The sequence below is a fragment of the Heterocephalus glaber genome, unplaced genomic scaffold (assembly GCF_053883595.1).
Source record: "Heterocephalus glaber isolate CG9 unplaced genomic scaffold, H.glaber_assembly_v1.0 deba00001831, whole genome shotgun sequence".
Taxonomy (NCBI): domain Eukaryota; kingdom Metazoa; phylum Chordata; class Mammalia; order Rodentia; family Bathyergidae; genus Heterocephalus; species Heterocephalus glaber.
In genome coordinates, this window is record NW_028258491.1 from 371,470 (window position 1) to 390,811 (window position 19,342).

Sequence of the window (19,342 nt, forward strand, 5' to 3'; positions counted from 1 at the left end):
CAGTTTTTTTTCCTCCCTCCTTTGGGCCTACCCTTCTTTTATACCATTCTCCTTTATTCTATTGTTTTCTTAATTTCTTTCTTCCTTTCTTGAATTCTTCTATATAGCTTCCTTCCATCCCTCTCTCATACCTTCCTTCCCTGTTGTTCATGGCTTTATCTGTAATGTTAACCATTTTCTTTTCTTTTATGGCTAAATAATATTGTACCATCAGTATGTACACACTACTTATGCATTCACTCATTGATGGACATTTAGATATTTCCCATATTTTGCTTAGTGCATAAACTGTTGCTACGAGTTTTCATATACATTTATTTTTTGAGCACTGACTTGCAATTATCTAGAAAATTTGCCTAGGAGTAAAACTGGTGGATCACATGATAATTACATGTTTGATTATTTTTGAAACTGCCAGGTTTTTCACAGTGGTTGGCATATAATATTCACTACCCTGTGACATGTCCAGGCCTGTGGGTAAGTCAACGGAGACCCTAGAGGGGGAGCAAGAATGACAAAGGACAGGGAACACGAGAGATGGAGACAAGACAGGTTTCTGATCAAGTCTCGTTTATTGCAGAAGCTGTTACAGCATATATACCATAGGGCTAGAGGGAGGGAGCAAGGGGAGGGTACTGGGGCTACTTCCTTGTTGCCGGGTAGACTTGCAGCAGGCTTAGACATGCCCTTAAAAGGCACTCAAGAGTACTAGCGGGGGGGGCACAAGGCCCCCACAGGTCCTCCCTTTAAAATTATAATTTTAGAAAGGCATCAGGAGAGCCAAGCCTGTGGGGGCTGAGCCTGTCTTGGGTCAGAGCAACATATGTGTCTGCACCGTGCACCTTACCCGTCATCGGTTAACCAGAGAATCAAGGCTCTGGCACCTGTCTTAGGCAGCACACGAGGGCTCTCTCATTGCATGGCACACTTGCTCAGTTGCCCGTCATTGGCTTGCCAGCCCACTCACCAGGTGGGGAGAGAACACTTCACCATGGCAAGGACCTAATCAATGGTCTGGCATTCGTCCTGGTCAGCCATTGCCAATCTATGATAGTAGACCTGTATGGGTGCTGTTTTTATTGTCTCTACCCGGGCTCTAAGGAAGGCCATGATTTTGTTGTATATTATGGGCCCCAAGGAAATGAGCAGAAGTAAACCCAATAAGGGTCCCAGCAAAGGGAGGAGATAAGGGAGGAAACCATTGAGGCCAGTCCAGAGGGGATTTTGAATGAATTCTTGTTGTCGTCTGTTTAAATCTTCCTGAAGTTCACGAATTTTTCCCCTGATGATCCCAGATTTATTGGCATAGAAACAACAATGTTCATTTAGGGCTATGCAAATCCCTCCTTGTTTTGCCATGAGGAGGTCCAGGCCCCTTCTATTTTGAAGGACCACCTCAGCCAGATAATCAATCTGATCTTGTATATCTGCAAGAGTGTTGGAGAGAGCTTGAACATCATTAATCAACTGGTTGGATAATTTGGCATAGGAGTGTAACGCCACCCCGATGCCAGCAGAGCCAGTGGCAAGGGCGCTGGACACCCCTAGCCCCACGAGCAAGGGGACCAGTGAGACGGCCCTTTTATGTCTCCCAGCGATATAGTCAAAGCTGGGCAAGGGCACTGGCTCATCTCCAGGAATAAGGGAGGTGTCCGGGAGGACAGTCACCACCACGCACAGCCCAGTCCAATTAGTGGGGAGGGAGGTGAATGCCAAGCTCCCTCCACAGACGAGCACATGACCTGGGGCAGGGCAAATGGCGGCAGGGCCATTAAGCACTACCAAGCAGAGAGAGAAATTTTGGACTCCAACATGTATGTTGAAGCTATTGTTGTGGCCCGAATTTAGATAACAAACTGAGGCATTGAACTGTACTGGCTGGACCCTGAAAGGCAGAAAAAAACTGCAATTGTAACTAGAACTGTTGGCATAGTCAGTTTGGTCAACAACTGGCAAGGCAAGGGGCAGGGGTGTGCCAAGAGTCAAGCATAGCCAACAATCCGCAGCAAAGGCTGAGTTAGATGTATTGATCAAATGATAAGTGGCCTCTAGGACACTCAGGGTTTGGGCATCAGGGTCTGGGCCTCGAGGTTTGGGAAGGGCCAGTGGATGATAATTTACGGAGGGGTACATCTCTTGGATGATAGTCTCCAGTTGTTTTGTATTCGCTCTTCCCTGAGCTGATCTGAAGGCCCGCCACCATCAGATACATGAATTGGGGCCTGTGGTGGCCAGCAGACATCTTTGCCGGGACTGCCATTGCAGGAGGGTTGGCCAAATTTAGGATATCCAGTGGGGCTGGGAAAATCCCAGTCACCTCCGACGGAGCCCCTGTAAGTTCTTTGTAGAACAGCAGTCAAATATATTTTTCTGTCGGAATATGTACATTGTTGGGCTTCAGTGTAACAGGTAGAATGCATCTCTGCGGCCATGACACAACCGGCAGGGCATGGCCCTGGTTTGCCATTGACAGTGGGTATGATTTTGCGCTTAGTGACATATTTCCATTTTTGGTTATATCCTCCCACTAATGCGGCCTCATAAACTAAGTAGGCAATCTTGTCACTGCAATCAGTACTACGAGTGTAACTTGTGGGTGCAGCCCTGCCAGAACCCCCAGCACAGTCACAGGGGTTACCATACAGGGCAATGAGCAATTGTTGTTTGTTAACTGGTTGAAATCCACTTTTCGTTGTCGGTGCCAGGAACAGCAACAGACCATGCAACAGATTCAGGGATGTCATCTTTTTAACCTGTAAGCAAAATTTCGTCCTGCGATGTAAACAAGGCTGGGCTGTAGATAAGAGAGTTAGGCTAACCTGATTAAGCTTTTGAAGATAACCAATGTGGGCATATTACAATAACATTTTCAGAACTTAACCAATGTAAACATTTTGTAACAACATATTCAGTGCTTAAATATCAAGGACAACCAATACAATCAATTTATAACATATTTAGATAATATTCATTGTGATATGTCTCCCATAAGATTATATAATATAAAATTTACTAGGGGGTCCCTTTAATGAATTAAGACCAGAATAATCATTTTCTGGGTGGCCACTTCTATATTCATCAAAGGGAGTTCCCATCTATAATCATTTTGACAAACAATTAAGAATATATATCTTTTTATTTTATAACTGTTAATTGCAATTTGATTGTTGCGTGTGGGTGACAATGCACGTCACTTTCATAAAATAAATTTCAGTGGTACTTTGATCAATTAACAACCTGTGAAGAAAAGCATGTCTTTAGTTTAATAATATTTATCTATAAATCAATTTAACAATAGGCGAATATCCTTTGAAGAGGAAGGGAAGCATTGAGCTCAACTGTACGAACACAAACAACAGACAATAGACAAACATATGATACAGTGTATAAATTAGGGTGCACCCAAATATAACTAGCCAAATTGAATTATACTATACTCTTGATGATTATTAGATTGTAATTGTAGACACCATTATTAACTGGTTGAAATTGGACAATGTTGGATCATCGGCATCATCAACACGCTTATCAACTTGTTTTACTAAGCCTTCTGGAAGCCACCTGGCTGACTTCATTTCCTTGGAGTAAACACACACTGACCCTCGGCCCCAGACGAGTACGGGGTCAGGCCCATGCCATGAGTGGTCCAGGGGGTCTCTCCACATCACAGAGGCAAATTGTTTTTGCGTCTCTGGTTGCCAGAAACGGTTGGCTGCAGATGAACCTTTGGCATCCAAATTTAAGAAGTTAAGAATAAATAGTGCATGTGATATCAGGTTTCTAGGTGACCCCTTGATAGGGTACCATTCCCCTCTTTTTATTTTATCTAATGTAATTTTGAGTGTGAGGTTGGCTCTTTTTATAATGTCTTGTCCCTGTGGATTATATGGGATTCTCGTCATGTGTGTTATTTTTAATTGTTTGTAAAACTTTGAGAAGCCAGAACTGGTATAGCCTGGACCATTGTCTGTCTTAATTTGCTGTGGACATCCAAGTACTGAGAAGGCAACTAGAAGGTGGGCAATTACATGTTTAGTAGCTTCCCTGGACTGTGGGGTGGCAAATATAAATCCACTATATGTACCAATGTTGACATGTATATATTTAAGATTTCCAAATTCAGGGTAATGTGTGATGTCCATTTGCCATAGGGCATTTGGAATCAAGCCACGAGGATTAACTCCCAGATGAGGTGTGGGAAGATGGAGGGTGCACGTAGGGCAGGTTTGAACAATTTGTCTAGCTTGTTCTCTAGTAAGTTTATACATGAGGCAAAGCGTGTGGGCACTAAGGTGATGTAACTGGTGCGCCTTCTGTGCCTGATCAATCTGAATGGAGGCATCAATACTTAGTGAGTAGGCAAAGGCCTGAGGTCTTGTGGCCAGATCTGCTAACCAGTTGCCTTCTGTAAGTGGGCCAGGTAGGTTAGAGTGGGCACGAAGGTGCCCAATAAAAAAGGCTGGGATCTTTTTCTGATTAGATCTCGTAATTGAATAAAAAGACCACCAGTTTGAGAAGCGTGTTTTATCAATCCACATGTCTCCAATAGGGGAACAGATTGGGCAATGTAGGCACTGTCAATAAAGAGATTAAAGGCTTGTTCAGGGAATGCAGAAAAGACTGCCATGACTGTATGTAGCTCGGTTATTTGGGCTGAAGAACAGCTGGTTTGAAAGTGGACAATGTCATTGTCCCACACATAGGCAGCTATCCCGGTAGAAGAACCATCTGTAAAGACTAATAGGGCTTCTGTTAGAGGAGAACAGGAAGTGACTTTTGGGAAAATGAACTCATGTCTATTGGCAAAGTCAATAAGTTTGTTTGGAGGATAGTGATTGTCTATTAAGCCTGTATAAGAAGCGAGAGCAACTGGCCAGGAGCCGGTAGTCTGCATAAGCCAATCGATTGGGGTGAGCCAATTTTCTGCCACTGATTCTAAAATGGCCATTGTGTAAATTGCAGTGGCCCCTGATTGAGCTGCAGCTGTTTTAAATTTTTTAATGACCTTAACATCGAAACCACTGTGGTGTCTCCACGCCTGTCCCTGTGCGTCAGTAGTTTTAGTTACAGGAAAGACTTCCGCATTTTTAAGTTTCAGGGATACTCGTGACCCAGATGGCACCCTAGGGGCTGCCCCTCTAACGGGGGGTCGTGGCTTAAATTTGTCTTCTCTACGGACATTTTCATGGGCTTTGCCTGTTCTTAAGCCTTTGAGCTGGGCAATAAGTTCTTGATGTTCCTTTTCTAATCTTATTTGTTCTTTTAGAAATTTTATCTTGTCCCAGAGTTCCTTGTGGGGATCAACAGCAGGGCATGCCAAAGCGTGCGCATTGGGAGTGTTGGATACTGGAACATAAGGAGGAGGACCTTGGACTATGGGTGGCCAGGCAGGATTATGATATCTGGTTGCCTCCTCCTCAAGATTGGCCCAGTCAGCCTCCCCCGGTTCGTTCTGTGGCAAGGGGGGGTGTCTGAGGTGGCAGAGGGAAGGGTACAAGGCCGGTTCCTCCTTAACAGGCGGGGCGGGGTCAGAGGCAGGGGCTGAAAGAGCGGGGGCAGAAGCTGAGGAGCGCCGAAGCTTTTCTTTAAAAGGCTTGGAAGAGACAGAGCCCGCCTGTAAACCCTCATCAGTTGCATTTTGTTTTTTCTTGTTTGAGTCATCATCGCTATCAAAAGACATCAAGTCTTCTCCCTCATTCTTTGAGGGAATCCCGACCCGCAGGGGTTCGGGCCTCAGCGCCATCTTGGCATCTCGGGGGGTGCTTACAAACTCCTCACTCCGAGGGAGAGTGATCGAGCCTTCCTCTGATTGCAGAGCTGTCTCCCCAACCTGGATGGCTTGAGCCACCAGCTGATCTTTGGTTTTTTGGGAGATAATTTCATTAATAAGATTCCAATAAGAAAATGTAGTGATCGGGACCTTTTCTGGTCCACAAGTAGCATAGTAATCCTTAAGGGCCTCCCCTACTCTTTTTCATCTCTTCTCGTCAATGGTACCCTCGGCGGGAAACCAAGGGCAGAGATCTCTAATATAATCAAAAAATTTTAACAACTGTTTGACTGTAACCTTTACCCCTCGTGCCTGTAAAGTTTCTTTAAGACCTTGTACAAATAACTCATGCTAGCTAATGCCCTGTCCCATAATTGCTGCTCAACTCACTGAGGTGCAGGAAAGATGGCAGGTTCACGTCAGACACAATCCTCTTTTTTCTATTTTATTTTATTGGGCCCCAAGCAGCGTTCTTCACTGGATCCCCCGTTCTCTGGCCCCACGTTGGGCGCCACTTGTCCCGGCCCGCGGGTAAGTCAATGGAGACCCTGGGGGGGGTGAGAATGACAAAGGACAGGGGACAGGAGAGATGGAGACAAGACAGGTTTCTCATCAAGTCTCGTTTATTGCAGAAGCTGTTACAACATATATACCGTAGGGCTAGAGGGAGGGAGCAAGGGGAGGGTACTGGGGCTACTTCCTTGTTGCTGGGTAGGCTTGCAGCAGGCTTAGACATGCCCTTAAAAGGCACTCAAGAGTACTGGGGGGGGACAAGGCCCCCCACATTTAGCTGCTTCTTCAATTTCATTGACTGATATTGGGCAATTTAGAATCCTCATACCTTATTAATTCAGCTTTGGTTATATATATATATATACTCCTTCTGATGCTTTCCATCAATTACATGATCAATTACATCCAATCATGTCTTATTGTAGAAACTGTCTAATTTTTTCTTTAATTTTACCTGTGACTCACTGCTTGTTCAGGAGGGTAAAATTTAATTCCCATATGCTTATTTAGATTTGTGGTTTCTTTTGCTATTGATTTCCAATTTTATTACAGTATGATCTGAAGATATTCATGCAATCATTTTAATTTCAATGAATTTACTTAAGTATGTTCTATGAGCTTATGTGTGGTCAATTTTGGTGAAAATCCCATGTGTAGCTGAGAAGAATGTGTACTGTGTCATTGTTGAGTGAAACACTGTAGATATCTACTATTCTACATGTTTGAAGGTTTAGTTGAGCTCTGATATTTCTTTGTTGATTTTTTTGTCTAGTTGATCTATTTATGATAGTACAGGTTTGAGGTCTTCCATTACAATTGTACTATGCTTATTTGATTTTTGATATCCATTAATATTTTATATAGTTTGGTGGATATTTTTGCATATATTTCTTGCATATATATTTTTGCTTGTTATCCTTGACTTTTGCATTTTTCCTTAATAAATATGTACTAATCTTTTTGTCTTGATAAGGATCAGTCGTGATGAAAATTGATTTTGTTCTGTCTCATGAAGTATTATTTTCCATCTTTTGACTCTGATTCTATGAATTTTTTTTAGTTAAATGTGTTTCTTGTATGCAGAACATTATTGGATCTTGTTTCTTGATTCATTTTGTCAATGAGTTTCTTTTGATTGGTGAATTGAGACCATTTACATTGCTGATTATAACTGATATACATTGACTTATCCTTGTCATATTATTTTCCTATTGTTGGTTTCATTTCTACAGGGACCATTTTTGTCTCTTCATTTTATTCTTTTAAAGGATGAATTGAATGTTTTTTCACTGTTTTCAATTTTTCATTCTTTTACAAAATAGATAGATGGAGAAAGAAAGAGAGAGAGAGAGAGAGATTAAATATAATCTACTGAGTCCATCACTTGACCACTAAAAATAAGAAATGAGGTGAGTAAAATCATTTTCAATGGGAATAGCCTCAAAATATCTACAATTGACTCTAACACTGCAACTCAGCCTTAGTATACAATAATGTACTGCCAATGGACCCACTAACCCTGCTACTAATTGGATATCAAAGAGAAATGAGATCAGTATCTCAAAGAGACACCTACACTTCTATATCCACTGCAGCAATACCCTACATCACTGCCTTGACCTCAGTGTGTTCCACAGACCTGTGCTGGCAATATCAACATCCACTGTGAGTGAGTTCAGAGGCCAACCTAGAGCTGACAGTCATGGCCTGCCTCTGAACAATATCTGTAATGTTTTATGTTTACATTGAAGTTGTAGAAATTATTGTCTAGAAGTATTTCCCAATCTCCCCACTGTGGAGATTTATACTACATAACACTATGCGCTGAGCTACTATGTTGTACATCACAGAATGTTGAGTGGTATCCCTGTCTTCAACTATACTGGTACCCTAAAAGTTTGGAGTTCTTTTTCTTGTACCAGTGATCAAACTCAGGACCTCACACTTGCCAGGCAGGCATGGTGAATTTCCAGGCAGGGACAGCCTGGTGAATTTCCAAAGTTCAACCCTTACTCAGCCCATCACCTTGAATAGATTATTTAACTTTTCTGTCTCATTTTTGCAAATGTAAAATGAGTCCTTTATAATATTTATCTTATTCAATATACATATGTAAAATTTTAATCTGCTAATCATTATGAGATTCTAACATCAGTCTACACTGCACACAAATGTCAATAAATATTTTCTAATTATTAGATATTTCAGAAATGATTAAATGGCAATTTTATCTATTGTTCCAAGCATGAACTCCTAAGTGCTTTTTAAAATGTATCATAAAGCCAAAGTTTGTAGTAATGTCCCAAGGTTTTACCAAAAATAAAAGCAGTGCAATCTCTTGGTGAGGAGAGAATAGCAATTTTCTGAAAATATCATGAGTGGTGTCCTCTCTACAAGGCAGTATTTTGTAGTCCTAAGGCATTTACCCATCTCAGGCACCCCAGACTTTGGAGAAAATTTCAATTTAGAGTTGAGCAAAAGTTATAATGAGGTTAGTCCTCTGGACAGTAAAAACAGTATGAAGAAGTAACAATACAAATTCTCTTGAATACATCTGATTACTAACCTGGTCCCTTAGGAACACAGAATATGCCGGAAAATTTTTCACTCTGCTCAGACCAATGTCCCATGGGGTAACTGGGTATCCCTGGGTTGGAGTGATCAAAGGAAATGTACCTAATGAGCTGATATAGGGAGCTAAAGTGGATTCCTCTCATTCTGTCCTTCAGAGGATACAATCTTGGGCTGAAGAGGACATGGTGGTTACTTTTGAAGACCTAAGTCTTGCTATGTGACTGATGCTTCACTCCTTCTTTATGATTTCTATCGGCCAGAACTTTAGTCTCCATTAACAACTATTTAAGAGAGAATTTAGACTTTAGTGATCTCTGTCTCAAATACCCAATCAAGGTGAGTTTAAAACACAGTCAGTCCTTCATAAAAAGCTCAGCACACAGGGAAGCTGACTGAATTTATCTTTTGTCACCTCAGAAACCAAGTATGCCTGGCCCAGAGCTTAGAGATCACTGAATTTGCTTGCTTGATTAATTTGCATCTTATTTAATATGCTACCAAAAAGTGTATTTTAGAATCTGCAATTCAGGCATACATCATTATTGAATATTATGTGGTGGGATGAGAAATTCAATTGAATGAGACCAAACAAAATAGTGTTATAATGTATTTTCCACAAACTTGGAACAGGTATAAATAGTTTTATAATTAGGATAACCAAAAAAAGAATGGGGACATATGCATTCAAGTGAGAGGGTGTTTTCTTTAATTAAGCTGAAGTATATTTGAGCTTATTTCCATGTTCATCACAATGATCAGACTAAAAGAATCCTTTAAATATTACTTTGAAGCAATCATTCATGAGACAAACATTTCAGTTATATTCTCTCACACAGCACTTCTACATGGACAAATTAAGTTTTATTTGCCTCATAGAGAAAAACACCAAGAGCTTCATATTACAATTCTTTTACTACTACTGACAGTATTGGTAGTCTTTTCAATTTGTACCTCTTTCTCTTTTCATTTACAATTTTAAAATGTGGAAATTCTTTCAAAAGACAAATCAAATTTATTTTACTGTGTTTGCTCATTTTGAATATATATATATATACATAGATGAAAATTTATAAATTTTCTGTAGTCTAATATATGTCATCCATATTGGAGATCTATTCTCTCATTGAATTTTAAATTTAGGATGCTCCTCAGTATGATTAATATTTTCCTTTATACATATTGCCATCTCATTTCTCATCTATTTTTCCTTATTACTGACTTTTACCTTCTGTGACTGGTTCTATTTTTATAAATACCAATCATCTGCCACATTATGGAAGACATACATCTGCATTACACTACACATTGTCTATATATTTTGTAAGCATGCTTTTATATATATGGAAGTTTCATTGTATTTATTCACATATCCTTTCTCTACAACTGTATAGATAGCATCTTGGGGTTACTGTGAGGTGTATATGAGGTAATGCAGACAGTGCTTCTGCCTCAAGTGCTGGGTAAGAACTCATAGAGAGCTATTTGAATGTTCTGAATAATTACTATTTAATTTCATGATTGTTGCAATTTTAAACAGTATCATAAATGCAGTTATACAGGGTGAAATCATAACTTTAGTCACACTGTTTGGCACTTCTAATGTTTTTCTTATTTAATTTCAAGGGCTTGGTTAATTATATTCAATTAGAGATTTATGTTCATGTGATTAAACTATAGTTAGTTTAGAACTTTTCATTAAGAATTTATTAAAGTAATTTTGAATTCATTCATTTACTTAAATTTTTCTTTTTATTGGATAAGAAGTGATCAAAATTTACACTGCATGTTTAAATTTTAAAATTACAGTAAAAGACACATTGCCACTAGTTCTCCTTTAAAAGACACATTGCTATTAGTATCCTTCAAAATATATGCTCTCTGCACACTTCCTTTACTTCAAATACATTTTAACTTTCGTGACAGTTTTTTTAAGCAGTTCTAGAAGTCCTTTTTCATAAATGTTTTTATTAAAAGTGATAAGGACCGAGTTTGATTCCCGGTACAAAAAAAAATGTTATAAAATATATGATGAATGTAGCTGCCAAGTGCCATGTTACAGAAAGGCAGGATTCTAAAAACATTACATTACAAAAAGGGGTACTCACTCCCTTTTCCAGCAGTTCTGGCATATGACTTCTGGCTCCTGTCCAAAGACAAAATGTTCATGAGAGGTAAACATTTTGAATCAGTTCAGGTCAGCATAACAGGCATAGAAGTGCAACTAAAGACACTCATGGAAGAAGCCTTAGAGAACTTCATCAGAAATTGTCAGAAATGATGAGCATTGTCTTCAAAGTGAGGAAACATATTTTGTGTCAGATTAATGGCAATGTGTCTCTTATTGTCACAATTTTTTGATTTAAACATTCCCAATATTTTTAAAGCACATCCCATATAACCTCTTAACTTTTAAACATTTGGTTTTATAATTTTTATCCTTTGTGGAAACATTTAAATTAGCAAAAGAAAGTAAAATTTCTGTTAAATTGTATATAAGATTTTGAAAACAAAGGTAAAATATAAGGAAATAAATGCTTGTATGTTATAATGTCCTCAGGGATCCATTATATGAAAAAAGAATGCAGATTATCACACCAAGTACAAGATTTTATAGAGATTACTACAGAGTGATCAGTGGTTTCTGAATTTATATATTCAAATTGAGAATATTTATTTTAACTTGTTGCTTGATTTATTTTGTTAGCATTTCCTTGAAGATATTTGTATATATTTTCTTTAAGGATATTGGCCTATAATATTCTCTTCTTGTAGAATACTTGTCTACAAAAATTTTGACTCTTATAATACAGAAACTCAAAGGCTACCTAAAAAAGAAATAAGGAAGGATTGATTTTGGTCTCCCAGATATTGTCTAAGTAAATGTAATGCATGGTCTCCTTCATATATCCAAAATGGTCAAATTCACATATGCATAGAATAGAATGGTGCTGTCAGAGAAGTGGAGGGTGGGAAAATGTGGGTATTTAAATATCTTTTTAATAACTTACATTTATTAAATTCTGAAGCATGTGCTGTACAACATCATGCATAGTGCTAACAATAGATGGATGAAATATTTGCTGTGAGGGTAGATCTCACATTAAATGTTCTCACTAAAAATAACAACAAAGAGATAAGAGAAAGACATCTTGGGAGGTGAAAGATGTACAGATAATATTGATTGTGGTGAAGGGATCACATGCGCGACATATATCTGGACTCTTCTGACTGTACACATTCTTTCTACAAAAATTATATTTCAAGTTGTTTAAAGCAAAAAAAGACAACATGTAAATAAAAAACCTTCTGCATCTTGAAAATCTTAACATTTCAGCATCTTCGGGGAGTCCACCTACTTCTTCTGTTTTCTCAGGCAGGAATCCCTCATTATCTTTCTCTTGTTCATTCTGGTTACTACATTCTGGCTTCCTTTTTAACTTTTATGTTTGGAACAAGCTCCTCCCTCAGGATCTTTGCACTGCTCATTCCTCCATCCAAACACATCTGCAGATAAAGTCATGGCTCCCCAAACCTGCTACTTGATGTCTCAGTTCAAATATCTTCTTTTTTTTTTTTTTGGTACCAGAGATCGAACTCGGGTCCTTGCACTTGTGAGGCAGGCAGTGGAACCACTGAGCTAAATCACCAGCCCTAAATGTCATCTTCTTAATAAGTCTTACCTATCCACCAATAAAGATAGCATTTTATCCACTCATTTTTCTGGACAATTATATTTTCTTCATAGCAATTACTAGCATATATGATATACAATCATCTATTTTTTAACAGATACATACAAATTGTGCATATTTATGGCATGCCATTTTTATAGATATTGGATAAATGATAGATGATAGAAATATACATTATATAGATATGTTGTAATGTTCAAGTATGACTATTTGTTAAATTTCAACATTTTTGTGCTAAAACATTCAAATTAGTTTCTAACTTTTCTTTTTTCATATTTTAATTATCTACTTGAAATTTTCCCCATGAATGTCTTGCCAGGACATTTATCAGCACCCTGTACTCTTTACGTTCATCATGCCAAGAACCTTTTAATAACCAGTTTATATTCCTCAAGAACATGAAACAATTTTTATGAAAACTGTAGATTACACAATATATTGCATTAAGGAAAAGACAGAGAGATGAAAATTCCTAATAACAGATGGCAAAAGGGATGTTCTAAGGAACACCAGGTATGAAATTAGTCAAGTTCTTTTTGTTTTTCATAGTAGACACCTACAGCACATGGAACAAAAGAACATTACACGAATTTCAGAATTTCTTTGTCTGAGAATTTCAGAGGACCCCGAACTGCAGCCCCTCATCTTTGGACTTTTCCTGTTCATGTACCTGATGGCTTTGACTGGAAATCTGCTCATCATCGTGGCAGCCATCTCTGACACCCACCTACACACCCATGTACTTCTTCCTCTCTAATCTGTCTTTTGTGGACATCTGTTTCATTTCTACCACTGTGTCCAAGATGCTGGTGAACATCCAGACACAAACCAAGGTCATAACTTATGAGGGAGGCATCATCCAGATGTACTTTTTATTTTTTTGTAGGATTAGACCACTTCCTCCTTATTGTGATGGCCTATGACCAGTTTGTGGCTATCTGTCATCCCCTGCACTATATAGTCATCATGAATCCAAAGCTCTGTGGACTGCTGGTGATGGTGTGTTGGATTATAACTGGCCTGAATTCCTTGTTACAGAGCTCTATGGTAATATGGCTGTCCTTTTGCGCAAACTTGGAAATCCCTCATTTTTTCTGTGAACCTAATCAGTTAATTCACCTTGTCTGTTCTGACACTTTTCTTAAAGATATTGTGATGAATTGTGTAACGGGGATTTGGGTGTTGGTGCCCTTACAGGTATCCTTTACTCTCATTCTAAGATTATCTCCACCATACATGCAATTTCATCATCTCATGGGAGACATAAAGCATTTTCTACCTGTGCATCTCACTTGTCTGTTGCCTCCTTGTTTTACTGTACAGTTCTAGGTGTTTAGTTCTGCTGTTACCCAAAACCCACACTCAAGTGCAAGAGCTTCAGTGATATACAGCATGGTCACACCTATACTGACCTCCTACATCTACATTCTAAGGAATAAAGACATAAAGAGTGCTCTGAAAAGACTCTTTGAGAGAGATATTATAAAACTGTCCATTGTTTTGGGCTAAAAACAGTTGTTGATCACAAGATTTAATTCCTCGAGTAAAAAATATATAATATTTGATTGGAATGTAAAAAGAAGTTGTGCCTTTTCCTTCTATTTCCTGGATTTTCCATTTCTTTGATTTTAATGTCTCTATAATATTTATATAACTCACTTTGTCAAGCTTTCTGCTCTCTCTGACATTGAAAGTGTTCACCTTTATCATGTTCTTGTTGGTATTTTCAATCATTGGATTAGTTATACGAAAAACTCCCATTTGTCTCTTGGGACAAGGCAGACTTTTAAAGAACAATCTGTCCTCAAATTCCAGAGATCACACTGAATTAATTTTGTTGTTACTGAAACAAAAAGGCACGTGTTTTACTCCTGTGGAAAAACATCACATTTGGCAGTTATGATCCTTTGTATAATTTTATACCAGAAGAACTTCTGAGACCACAGTTTTACACTAGTGGCTTTATCATTCACTCATACATAAATTTTTACTTTACTTACTTAAATGTTCTTCCTGACAACTCAGATTACAGCAAATAAATGTTTTATCATAGATAATTCATTTTATTGTATAGAAATGCTACTGAAGGAAATCTATTTCCTTTCAACAAAAATAAATATTCCTGCTCTGCTGCAAACTTCCAGTATATTATTCCTGGGCTGAGAAGAAATAAACCCTATTTCTTCCAGGTAATTCATAGACCCAGGGACCACATGCCTAGCTCAGTATTTAACAGAGGTAAATAAACATTCCTTTCCCTGATAAGGCTGAGGCCATTCACGTGTATAGGCCTCTTTTTTCTGTATTTTGTTTCTTTGTTTGTTTCTTTTGCCATTTAACATAGTCCAAGGTTTGGATTTTTATACTGGTATTCCCTGGGCAAGACAGATAGGTTATTCCAGGGAATAGCATTGAAAATGGAAACGTACAACAAAGACTTAGGAATTGGAAAGGGGATGGAGTGGTGTAGCATGATCTGAAGTGCTAATGTCCTGAATGTGAGAAGTAAGGAGAGATGGTGTCATTGGGGAATCCACAGGTCACTGAATGGAGAGTATTAAGTCATAGACAATGATCTTGTCTCATGTGTTGTTCGGTGCAGAGAGCTCTTGTAACCATCAAGGCTTCACTTGAACAGAACAAAAAAAAGCCCGAAATTTTCATCAGACTCTTTGACATTTTTTATTCTTATCAGTTTATATTGTCAGTACATAATAATCATGTGCCACATGGGAAATTGTCACGTGTACATAGCACTTCTTAATTTTCTTTTCATCCCTTTCCCCTCCACTCTGTTCCCTCAAATTTCTTGGTCTTATTGCCTTTTGCAATTTATATTTGTGTAGCTCTCTCCTCTGGTGGTCTTTTAAGTTATCCAGACATTTACATGCAATGAACAACAAAGAATAAGTATATTCTATAACTGAATTAGTTCATTAAAATGTGCACATGATGCAAAACTCTCTTTTTACTTTAATTAACACATTTAATTGTGTACATTTATGGGGTACAGTGTAATATTTCAGTGTGTGTAAACAATATGTCAGAATCTAATCAGACCCAGTACCATATCCATCCTTTCAGATATTCATTGTTCTGTAAGAACCACAATGATTTATTCCAGACATCTTGATATATACAGTATGTTACTGTTACCTATAGCCACCCTACAGTGTTATAAAACACTAGAACTTAGTCTACCAACAGTGTTTTTTAACCTCATCATCAACCTCTCTCTAATTCCTTCCTTAACACTTCTCAGCTTCCAGGTACCACTATTTTCTCTGATTTCACATATGAGTCAGAATGCAGGATTTTTCTTTCTATGTCTGTTTTATTTCACTTAACCTAATGTCCTCTAAGACTACACCACAATTCACAATAGCCAATGTATTGAATTGACCCAGGTGTCAATAAATGGATGAAAAGATGCAGAAAATGACGTCTACCAACACAATGGAATATTATTTAGCCATTAAAAAGAATAAAACCCTATTACTTGTGGGATGTAGTTATTTGTGACCTTGTGCAGATCTTTTATGTACATGACATGTTTCAATAATTCTAAAGTTTCTGTGAATACTATATACAGTTATGGAGAACATTTAACTGCAAGTAATAGAAACATAACCAAGCAATAGAAAGTAAACTAAAATAGTGACTAAAACAAATTCAGAATTTATTTATTCCTACATGACAAGTCTGGAGTTAAGGAATTCTAGGCTATGCCATCCTTAAAGAGTTGGTCTCTCATTTCATTTTTTTTTTTTGCACCATCTCCCCCAATGTGTGTTTTTCATCCTCACAGCTACAGACTCACTGCTTCACCAACAGATATTGAATTCATGTTCCAGGCCTGGAGACTGAGATCAGAATGAATGATGGAGTATAAAGGCGAATTCTTCACGGGTCTTGCAAATAACAAACTTTCAAATGATGTATTACACACACACACACACAAATATTGGCAATATGTAGCGGGAAAGGAACACTTGTACATTGCTGGTGAGAGTATGAACTGGTACAATCACTATGAATAGCAGTGTGGGATTCTTCAAAAAACTAAAAACAGAAATTTCATTTGACCCACCTATACCTCTCCTGAGTATATTACTAAAAGAGTTAGAGGCATCAATCATACTAGTGATACATGCATAACCATGTTTATAACAATGTAACTCACAACAGCCAAGCTCAGGAAAACAGCTTTAACAGACTTGGTGCTCATCAATAGATGAATAAATGAAGAAAATGTGAGATATATATATATATATATATATATATATATATATATATATATATATATATATATATATATATATGATACTCAGCCATAAAGAAGAAGGAAATCATGTAATTCTTAGAAAAATAAATAGAACTTGAGAACATAACATTAAGTGAAATAAATCAGACACAGAGGTTAAACATACCATGGTTTCTTTTATGTAAAACCCTAATACCTAAAGAAATGACAAAGTAAAATAAAGGAGAAGATGAAAAGATAGTTTAGTCACCTTTTGTACCAAGAAAATATGAACCACATATTCTATTTACAAAATAGAATTTTGGGTTTTTTTTTCATACAATGTATCATAATACTGTGATAATCTAACCAGTATAAAATCAGTTAAAATACAATTAGATGTGTAAATAAAACAGAAAGATCACAATCTAGTCAAATAAAAAGCTATTGTAGTGCAAATTTGGGTAAAAGAAATTTTTTAAAAATAAATGATGCTTATTTATTTGTTGGAAATAAAATGAAGTTAAATTGTTAACATTAATAACCATAAAAATTGAATTTGGAGGGAAGATTTACAATAGGATAAAAGTCATGTAAGTATTTATAGATTAACACACTGAGCATAAAGAGTGGGAAAAAATAAAATGTAGAATTGAGAACATAAACTTAAATCCATCAAAAATGTGTATCCGACATAACATCATGATATGCAAAGTAAGTTACATACTTAAATACATATCTCACATGTTGTTTCTCTTGCATGAATTTACAGAAAGTCAATTGGAATGTACAATAGTGCTTACTAGAGGATAGGAAGGATGTTGAGAAGGGATGAAGGTGGGAGGGTGGAGATCAGATGCCCAGAAGGAATTAATTCTATTTTTCAATCGAACAAAGGAGTGACTCTAGTTCACAATAATCTACTGTATATTTTTAAGTAAGTGGAAAGAAGATCAAAGTCTCCAAATAAAAAACAATGATATGAAGATAGAAAAATTGATCTTCATCATTTGCTCTGTAAATTTTATATGGTGATATTGAAATGGTACACTGTACTCCATAGCTATGTGCAACTATTAAATTTTAATTAAAATTATTTTTTTAAAATGGAGGGCAGAGGATTTAGCTCAGTGGTGCCCACGCCTGCCTCTGAAGCACAAGGTTTTGAGTTCAATTCCTGGTACCAAAAAAAAAGAAGAAATAAAAAGGAAATGGACATATTTATTTCTCTGATTTGGTCAGTATATGCTATATATACATATCACATATTATACCATGCCCCATAAATGTGTAAAATTAAGATAATTTTTTAAAAAACTATCTTTTGTTTTTCAGAGCTTTGGGAGAGTTTATTGAGAGTAGGTTTTGCATATCAAAAAGATGCTAGGCTTTTTGAGGGCACTGGGAGATGTCACAGGGGGTGGTCCTTTTAATGATATTAGTTGGTTGACAAGTATGCAATGACCACAACAGCCAGGAGCAACAATAAAATCACCATTATCATCCTACATGAAGCTGACTTTCTGTTTATCAAGTTCACATGCCTAGTTTTAGTGTGAAGCTTTTCATTTGTATTCTCTATGAGGTTGGCAAGGTCATCGACTATCTCATTTTGTTCATCCAACTCATTCCTGATTTCCTGCCCCATTTGTGTTTGGAAACTTATGATAGAGGAAAGGGTATCATGGCATGCATCCTGTTCTTGGATAATGTTCTGCTGCTGTTGCCAGAGTTCATCAAATCCTAAGCCCCTGGTCTCCTCTGGCTCCTCAAAGAGCCAAGGGTTGGGGACCACTCCTTTAGCCTCTTCCCTCATCAGGCTGGACCTGATTAGATCTGGCTCTGCACCCTCATTCTTGAAGGCTGCCAGAAATAGTCTCTCTCAGGTTAGGAGATCATCCAGTAGGTTCTGTCTTCGATCTCCTTCCATCTGTAATAACTGATGTGTTGACACTACTCTTAGCAATAAGTCCTTCAAAAGGGCAATCTTCTCCTTCAGGTTCTGCAACAAAGCTCTGATTGCCACAGTATGTTTGGGTGTCTTTTCACCTCTTCTTTCATACTGATTTTGTTGTTGAATTTTTTCAGCAATTTCTTGGGCAATTTGACAAGTGGAATCATATGTGGAGAACAAGTGGTCTGGTGCCATCATGCAGTCTCCTAAAAACTATCTCCTAAAAACTATCTTTTAAATATACACTTCAAAAACATTTTTAACAAAAATCAATGAAAATCTAGGGAGAATCATATAATAAATTGTGTATTTAGGAAATCTTCCTCACTATAATAACCATTTTACTAACAACACATATGCCATAATATACTATAAATGTTAAATGTACAAAATAATAATATCTTAAAATTAAATTTAAATACGTATTGTAAAATAGACATACATATTATTTCAAGCCAATCAGAACAGTAAAATATTTAAGAAAAATGATCAAATATATGAAGCATTGATTTAGAAGAATAAATACAAGTGAGTCATAAACCTGAAAATGTTCTCAGCTTTATAGGTATACAAAAACCAAATTAAAATATTAAGAG

At 37.3% G+C, this 19,342-nt stretch overlaps 1 pseudogene; it reads right to left on the bottom strand.

Annotated features, from left to right (window-relative positions):
* Positions 1-18,230: 18,230 nt before the first annotated feature.
* On the bottom strand, positions 18,231-18,711 carry LOC147820611 (syntaxin-8 pseudogene; annotated as a pseudogene).
* Between the last annotated feature and the right edge of the window lie 631 nt (positions 18,712-19,342).